The 9654-nt window shown below is 36.8% G+C and overlaps 1 pseudogene across 1 annotated transcript; it reads left to right on the top strand.

The window, feature by feature from the left end:
* LOC111315064 (DNA repair RAD52-like protein 1, mitochondrial) lies at positions 1-4039 on the top strand (annotated as a pseudogene). The gene is made up of 4 exons (XR_016330583.1): positions 1-408; positions 1223-1260; positions 1368-1462; positions 3624-4039. The product of XR_016330583.1 is annotated as a DNA repair RAD52-like protein 1, mitochondrial (transcript).
* Positions 4040-9654: the final 5615 nt, after the last annotated feature.

Genomic DNA, 9654 nt, shown 5'->3' with positions numbered 1-9654 from the left:
TTCTCTATGTACTCGGCCGGACGTAATTCGGCCGATAATCTAGGATCCAACCTAGACAAGGCTATTCCTCTTTCGTCTGTCCGTAAAATTTGGAAACTTGGAAAAACCTCATTTGAAACAACAAAACAGGGTTTTAGACTTGCTGTGCTCTGCCTCTGGGATAGTGGACTTTGAGGGAAAGGAAAATGGCTTCTTCAATGGCGATTAAAACCCTGGCAACCTCACCCTTGAGTTGTTCTCTTTTAAGAAAATCTTTGTCTTCTCTCTTTCGGCTCGTATCCTACTCAACAAAGTCGGACGACGATGCCATACCCACAGCAGTAATCAGCAGACCGCTCTCCGACATTCTCAAAGAACTCAATAAAAAAGTCGTGTGGAAGATGGCTTCAATATCAAATATATCCCCTGGTCTTCTCATTTTTCTCTCTTTATTTACTAAAATTTTGTCTTGTTTTAGGATGTGTAACATCCAGTGGTTTTATGCCGGTCAATCCCCCACTGCTAATAAAGCAGCTTCTGATTTATCTGTTGTTTAAAAAGAAACATAATTGAAAAGCCTAAAAAGATGAACGGCTTTACTTGCAAGTTAGCTCAAATTTTTGAAGGGATTTATTCTTCTGCTGATGTAAGTGAAATGGACAGCATTGGCAGTTTCGAAAGTGCTTGGAGTTTGGGCTTTGAAATCGAATGATAAGGAACTTTACAGCAAAATTCCATTACCAATGAATTTCCATGTTGAAGCAATTATTTGTTCACTTATTGACAGAGCAAACTGTTGATTTCAAATGAAAACTCCTCAAATTTCATTATTCCACATATACTCTTTGTTATTTCAGTTACAAGTTGTAATTAGAGGCAAACCTCTAACACAATAATAAAACTGTAATCAATAAGCATAATTTAATGCATATATTTCGTGCATATCTGTGCTGTGGCGTATGGCTTTCTATGTGCTTTAATTTTGGACGCATAGAATGCAAGTGGACATGATTTTTCTTTCTGTATCACACCTCTTGTTTAATATCATGAAATCTTCTAACTTTAGTCTGAGAAAATTTGCATCAAAACCTTTTCCTTCCTTTTCCTTATCACTGTCAGTCTTCATGAGTTGGCTTTGTCTTCAGTTTTCTCTTGCCATTACCAATTTGGTCTCCCTGTGGCATTTCAGTAACAATGGTTGTCTTTTACGCAGTTTCTTATAATTGATTCTTGCTCTTGGCAGGCATATTGTGAACCGGATTATGAACCTACATGCCCCAGGTATGTTAAAGATGGAAATATTCTGGCTGAAGGTATTGTGTTTTTCACTTTTGTTGGCTTTCCAATATTTTAAAACTAAAAGCCTTTGTTGTCCACCTATTGTGCAGAATGGTCTGGTGAGGTTCACAATATGACATATTCTGCTGATGGAAAGTTTGTATCGGTTGTCTATCGTGTAACACTCTATGGGACGGATGCTGAGGTATCTGTTCCATTTTATGATTCACACTATGCCATATATGCAATGAACTTATTTTTTATGGTTGGCATGCATGCTTCATTAATCTTGCTATTAAGTTGCTTTACAAATGCTTTACACCTTGTCTACTTCTGATTAAGTACAGTTTTTGTTGAATTCAGCTAACATGGTTTAATTGGTTTTGTGGTTAGTCTTATGGATAAGCTGGCAATAGTTGCTTGTCCTAATATTTAGTTTCTTAATGACCATAGTGATGGAGCTTCATCAATAATATTGTTGATTAATTTATCCTTCAACTGGATGCTTACTATTCTTTTTATCAATATTTCATTTTTCCCTCTTTCTTTGATACATTTTTGGCCTTGTTTCTCTTTTGCTTTCTCCTTTTAGGGCTTGGTCATTTTAGTTAAACTAAAGTTTGAAGTTTGGACTGAAGTCAAAATAATTGAAGAAATAGATGACAGGGTTTTAAAGGGTATTGGTGTGCTTGTGGTGGGTCTGTTATTTTTGGAAACTACAAGAGTCATGCTTAGAATCACTTTTCTTTTCCAGATATCTAGCCATTGTCTCAATGATGGAGGATATGGATAAATGGAACAAAAGACTCAAGGTTTCCCAACACAAAGTAACTAAAAGGCACTGTTTGATTGTTGTTTACTACTTGCTTTTTTGCTAATTAAAATGTTTCTATAAAGCAAACGAAAAAGGAAAAATGAAAATTCATAATTGATTAGAAATTGACAAATAATTAAAAGATGTAACAGTAATAGTAATATCAGCAGTCTATATTGTAGTAGAATTATCCATTTTATTGTTTAGAAAAGCATCTCATTTGTAATTCTATAAAGACATTGTTTGTTTTTGCATTCAAAGACTTATTTTTTTTCTTCTGGAAGCATAAAGCAAGTGGAAAAGTAACAATCAAATGTAAAAAAAATTTGATACTGTTGCTAGTATAATTACTTCAAAGTTCCCCTTTTTAATCCGTACTAACTTTTCCATTGTAAGCTAATGAATTGTTTAGTTGAAAAGGGACTACCAAGTCAATTACTGAAAGATCCTATGTCAGAATTTAAATGATATTCTTGTCCAAATAATGGACTTATAAATGAGCATGTTTGCTTTTCCTTATAGTCAAATGATGATTCAGTAGATAAAGGAAAGAGGTATGAGGATTTTTTCTCTTCAATGAGTGGAAAAAAGATGAATTTGTGATTCCAATAGCGAGCTGAGCTCTCTTACCAAAAAGGTTTAGGTTAATGGTGGACTAATAACTTCATGCATGCCTGGTTTCAAGTTGGTTAGTGTGGTCTACAGGTTTCGTCTGTCGATTGGAGAAACAGTTGGCTCTTGTTGACATGTTAAGAAGATTTTCTCTTTTTTGACAGGCCTTAATTCTTTTTTGAACAAGAAGATTTAAGGCATGTTTAATATGGAATAAACTTCTGGAAGTTAAACCTCTTAGACTGACAATTCATTGTGCTATAATTTTTAAATGACATACGACATTTCATGGGGTCATATTTAGTCATTTTATTCTACCCTTATTCATTTGCACTTTACAAGAATGGTTTGAATTCAACAAACCCATAAACAAAAGTTTCTTTCTTTGGATGGTTTTATCTGTAAGATGCTCTTTGCAAACAGTCCATTTATATTCTTAGCTTGAACATTATTATGTAGATGGGAAAATTTTGCAGCGGACTGGGTTTAAGACTTCAGAATCCTTAAAATTTGGGAGCAGTAAATAAACTTTTGACTTGATGAATTTGATGCTTCATTAGAATTCATTATTTCCAATATGCTAACAGATTTCAGTAACAAGTTTTTAAGAAAAGAATATAAATCTCAAGGTAAATTTATCTATAGATTATTCTAGTTTATACGAATATTATACATCTGCATGGTGACTGTTAACATATTTCCATTGAATTCCTCTATTTATGGATATGCTATTATGTAGAATAGAACAAACTCAGTAGATTTATGAAACATGCACAGGAGTTCTTTGAAGTCAAGTATTGAAAAGTTGTTAAGATGTAGTTTATGCCGCATTTGATTGTCGATTGATGGATTTTTCTTCTCTATTCTTTCAGCTATGGCTAATTATTTCTGACTAGAGTAGCTGATGACTTGAGTTTGTTTTCTTGTATCATTGCGCAAGATGTATCGAGAGTCAACAGGGACTGCTTCAGTTGATGATCATGGTTATGGAGATCCTGTACAAAAGGCTGAGGCTATGGCATTTCGGCGAGCTTGTGCACGGTTTGGGCTTGGACTTCATCTTTATCATGAGGACTTGTTGTAGAGAGATAAAGGTGTGTGGTTGTTTTTTTTTTTTTTTTTTCCATAAAAAAAGAAAAAAAAGAACTAAAGGGCTTTAAACTTAAAAGTCTTTTGGGGGCAGGCATGGTTCAAATAGCATAATGTTGCTATAATTTTGTTTGGGAAGGATTGAGTCTCTGAGAGTAGAAGTGAAACAGATTTTGGCAATGAACAAACACTTGCCATAATTATCTGCCATAGTCTGGCTTTAGCTTGGCATGCAATTTAAGTACCAGGCTGATTTGAAGGCAACAACTCTTGTGCTTTTGTGTCTGACTTATTCTTCTACAAAAGACTTCTCTTTTTATGATTTCAAAATGTTATAGATGTCAAATTAGGACTCAAATAGCTTTTGATTTTAGTATTTTAAGCCGTCACCTCTGTTGTTGTACATGGTTCAATTTTTCGGTTTTAAAAGGTTTTTCAGATGTTTAATTATTTTTAAAATGATTGAATCTTTAAAATTTTAAATTAGTTGTTTTTTTAACAAGTTTCATGGAGGATTTTTGGAAAAATCTATCATAGACTTCAATTTAATCCAAGTACTTTATTTTCCAATTGGGTTATCGTCTTAGCGTATGAAAAGAATAATAACTTTGATACTTATTGATTGATATATTAATATGGGTAAATTCTAAATATGAAATTTATCTCAATTAATTTATATAATTATTTTAAAAAATAATATTTAATAAATTTAAATTTTGAATTATTTTTAGGCTCACTGTAAACAAAAAAAATAATTTTTGCTTGCATTTATAACTGATGGTAAAAGATCAACAAAAGGCCATTATTACCATTGCCGACAGTTGTTTGATTGCTGTCTAGGTAAATGCTTATAAAAACTTTTCAATGATTAAATCACTGGTGTGGTGTTGGAATTGCATATTTACTTACCAACATGATTTTTCCCGACATTTTAACCCGCTTTTACATATATACTGCCAATTCATTGTAAAAGCTATACTGCCAATTCATGTTCAGCTACATTTGACAGCCACAAATCATATAGAGGATCTTTATAATGTGAAAGCCCCATAATCTTGTTCACAGCAAGTAATGAGTCGGACTCGACAAGTATATATGTTTTCATATACTGGATTTGTCAAGGCAACATAATTTAGCTACTTCACAAAACCACATGGGGAGGTTGCCACGCAATGTAATTTAGTTATCGAGAGAATGAGCACAGAGAAAAAGAAGAAGCAATGTGATTTGTAACAAGGACCACAAGAGTTTCAATAGAGAAATTGAATAAAACCTTCTATTGTTACTATATTCTATAGAGTAATTGGATCAGAACGAAAACTATTTCCATTTTCCCCCATTTTCTACCGTTACTATGAGAAAAGTATAGCAAAATCAATAATCTTCCTTACAGCATCATTACCAATCCGATGACAAATGGCAATGTAAATAAAAAAATCACAACATCCTACTTTTTTTTTTAAGAGAACTAAGGAATTGATTCTCAAAACTATCAAATTATCAAAAAGTTATCAAAATATCAATTATTAACAAGTTTAATGCAATAACATCATCCTCAACACTTTCATATTTCCTCAGTTTCTTTCTTTATTCATTTATTTTGCACATAATGATATGAATGAACTCAATGCATTTGAAACCTACAATATAATACAATTTCTAGATTTATTTCAATTGATAAGTAGTACTCCACTTTTCTATCGTTTAACCAAAAAAGAGCTCCTTTGCTTGACTTCCTATAACCAACTTACGTATTCTTTAACCTCAAGAGCACCAGCAAAGACTATACAACCTTTTGAACTAGGCTCTTACAATTCTATGCTAGCCCAAAGTTCCATTACAAGGATTTCTTATGGTGAGCAAATAATACTCCTGGACTATATTAGTAAAAAATTATTGGTAATATCAACTAGGTTTAAGAAATGTTATGATTGCTTCACAACTTTGAATTTTCAATTCCTTTTCTCTACTCTACCAGTAGAATAAAGCAAATAATTATTATTTACCAATTAATAATACTACTTATTGTTGTTACTTATCTGCTACCCATTGGTATAGAAATTGACTTGATGTCTATGCTTGGCACATGCGGAAATCTCCATTACATGGTAGTTGCAAATTTGACTCAGTGTTTACCCTTTTAAATGAAGCTATGGTGATCTTAAGTTCGCTCACTTTGGACACTTTTTCTTCCAACTCTGATACTTTAGTTGCCTTTTCTTCCAAAGTAGCAACCTTATCTATCATAGCATCCTTGATTGTAGCTTGAGTGCCTCTTCATCTCTACTATTATCAACCTCATCCATGGCTTGGAAATGGCAAGAAGACAAACCCCGAATTTCAATGGGTGTAGGGCCTAATCCCAAGCCTCGTACACGACCAGGATATTCTTTCCCCATAACTTCAACAAAAAATTCATCCACTCAAGTTGTTGCTTATGATTGCTCCAAGTTGGTAGAATGTTGAGATACCAATTCCTTTAACTTCTATAAAATATTCAACCAAAAATCAAGGTAGCAATGGATATATCAATTTCAAGTTCAAATTTCATAATAATAAGATAGTAAATGCAATTTTGTAGTCAAATAAGCACTTACAGTAGTTTGTGCAACAATATTATCCACAAAGCTTCCATTTTTATGTTGATGAGTCATCACAAGTAGCTTTATTCTATTTGGCTCCACCCCACGATTTTGTTTCTATTACCACAAAATATCGTTATCAAAAGTAGCAATTTCCCTTCCTAATAATTATAAATAAAAATAAAGCAAAAGGAGGGTACTATCCATATAGAAATCAATTTTTTTTTATTTCATCACTATTACCACAAAAATGATACTAATAGAGCAGAGGAAGATTTTCAGTATGATCTATGGTACGTGAAAGGAAGTACATCATCTTGGATAACCAATTGAACAACTCAAGTAACACTGCCATAGTGTCACGGACTAAGCTTTCTCTCAACAAGCACTAGCCCGTGCGGCACTTGAATGGACGCTTCCACCCAAGTCAGCCTTCAATAGATCGATATCTGAACAAATAACCATAAACCATTGTTAGCTTCAAGCATTCACAATAAGGCACAATATATCGAGGTCAATCTCAAGCATACACACACAACAAGGCACATTCACATCGAGAAAGAAAGAAACACATTGAGGCAACAATCGGGCATTCAATCGGGGTGAATTTTATTATAAACGAGAATCATACATTAGGACCTCCCACCATCACCAGGGCCAGGGGGCAGCCTTTGGTGGGTGGCCTAAGCTCGCATAGCACCCGGTGAGATAGCCCAACACTACGCTGCCGGCTCACCCCCCTAAAGAGCCTTAGAGCTTTTAGAGCTATGCTACCAGTAACCGTTACAATGTTTGAAATGGGGACACTTTTCCTAGCATAAGGGATCTACCTGGCCATGGCCCTATACATGGGTGGCTCATGGCAACCTAAGTCCCGGTCATGGACCTATACAAAGGTGGCTCATGACATCCTCCCCCACCTATTCTATCGACGTCCTCGTCGACTTGCTGGCTTGAAATTCTTCAATCTTCCTTTGAAATCTCTGGAGGTCGTGTTCTCTCTCCCAGCTGGTTTCTTCTAGTCCTAAGCCCTTCCACTTCACTAAGTATTCTCGAACTAGTCTTCGAGATATCTTGGTTTCCCTGTCGGCTAAGATCTCTTCGACTCGACGTTCTGAGGGTGGCTTCATGGTGATGACGGCTTTGGTTGGCTCCTTTCGGCTAATATCTGTAGGATCTGCATGGAAAGGCTTCAGGTTGCTTACATGAAATACTGGGTGCACCTTCATCCACTTCGGTGGGTCGATTTTGTAAGAAGCGTTCCCCACCTTGGAAATGACCCTTACTGGACCTTCATATTTACGCACCAGTCTACGATCTCTTTTTCTTAAGAACCTAGTTTGTTCTGGAACTAGTCAGACCAGAACCAAATCACCAACTTGGAATTGCTGAGCTCTGTGATTCTTGTCTGCCTATTTCTTCATCCACTTTGATGCCTTCTCCAGGTAAACTTGTGCAATCTCTGTGTTTTGTTTCCACTCATTGCTGAAGTTGAAAGCTCTCGGATTTTTTCCTCTATATTGTTCCAAGAAAGTGTGGGGTAGCCTTGGTAGTTGTCCGGTGACCACCTCAAATGGGCTCTTGTTAGTGAAAAAGCTTTTATTGGAATTAAAGCAGAGTTGAGCAACGTCCAACAATGAAGGCCAGTCCTTTTGGTTGGCTTGGACAAAATGCCTCAAATATTCCTCCAACAATCCATTGAAATGTTTCGTTTGGCCATCGGTCTGAGGATGGTAGCTCGAAAAGATGTTGAGTTGGGACCCCAAAATCTTGAAAAGTTCCCTCCAAAAGGACCCCGTGAATCTCGGATCTCTATCGCTGACGATGTTTTGAGGGAGGCCCCAATATTTGACCACATGTTTGAACAATAGTTGAGCTGTGTCTTCTGCTGTACAATACTTGTGAGCGGGGATGAATCTGGCATACTTGGAGAACCGGTCAATTACCACCAAGATAGTTCCAAGATCCCTAACCTTAGGTAGGCTCGAAATGAAATCGAGGGAGATGCTTTCCCACGGTTTGGTGGGTACCGGTAATGGTTCCAGCATGCCCGCAGGTTTTCTCTTTTCGACTTTATCTTGTTGGCAAATGAGGCAAGTCTTCATGTAGTCCATCACATCTTGTCGCATGTGGGGCCAATAGTATCCTTATTTTAGTAACGTTAAAGTGCGTTGCTAGCCTGGGTGTCCCGCCCATAGGGTGTCATGGCATTGCCTCATCAGCATCTGTCTCAGCCCTTCTGCTCTCGGCACAAACACTCGAGGCCCCTTGGTCCACAAGACCCCATTTTCTTGCTAGAAGTATTTGGACTTCCCTTCTTCCACTAGCTTCAAGATGGCACAAGCTTGCGGGTCCTTCTCTAGATGATCTCCAATCAACTTATGAATGTCCGTAGTGGCTCTGCTAGTTGCCATTGGGGCCATTCTTCTGAGGGCCGCCAACTCTGGTCACCTGCTCAATGCATCCGCCACTTGATTGGTCTTTCCAGCGGTATGCTCAAAGTGAAAGTCAAACTCCGCTAAAAATTCTTGTCACCTAGCTTGTTTCACCGTAAACCTTAGTTGGGTGAGAAAGTGACTAACGGCTGCATTGTCCGTCTTCACGACAAAGTGTGAACCCAATAAGTAATGTCGTCAAGCCCTCAAGCAATGGACCACCGTCAGGAGCTCTTTTTTCTGGGCCGTATATTTCCTCTCCGTTTCGCTTAGCTTCCTACTTTCAAATGCTATCGGGTGATGTTGTTGTAAAAGCACACCTCCAATAGCAAAATTAGATGCATCCGTCTGAACTTCAAAAGGTTTTTCAATATCAGAGAGAGCTAAGATGGGATCCTTCATAATAGCATCTTTCAATCTCTCAAAGGCCTCTTGGCACTCGTTGGTCCAACACCATTTATGCTCCTTCTTCAATAACTCTATGAGGGCCGTGGTTTTGTGAGAGTACCCTTTCACAAACCTTCTATAATAGTTGGCTAGTCCCAAAAATGAGCAGAGTTCACTAACATTCTTCGGTGTTGTCCACTCCTTGATGGCCCTAACCTTTTCCATGTCCATTCGAATGTGGTCACGTTCGATAATGTGACCGAGGAAGTGGATTTGGGTCTGAGCAAACACGTATTTCTCTCTTTTTACATATAACCGATGGTCCTGCAACCTTTTAAATACCCGACGTAGATGTTCTTGATGTTCTTCCAAGGTGGAGCTGTACACCACTATATCGTCTAAATAAATGACTACAAATTTGTCAAGGTAGTCATGGAACACCTGATTCATCAATGTACAAAATGTGGCAGGAGCATTG

This window comes from Durio zibethinus, chromosome 20 (assembly GCF_047325235.1).
Source record: "Durio zibethinus cultivar Kanyao isolate XHJ-2024 chromosome 20, ASM4732523v1, whole genome shotgun sequence".
Classification (NCBI taxonomy): Eukaryota; Viridiplantae; Streptophyta; class Magnoliopsida; order Malvales; family Malvaceae; genus Durio; species Durio zibethinus.
This window is presented reverse-complemented; position numbering and strand designations above follow the sequence as displayed.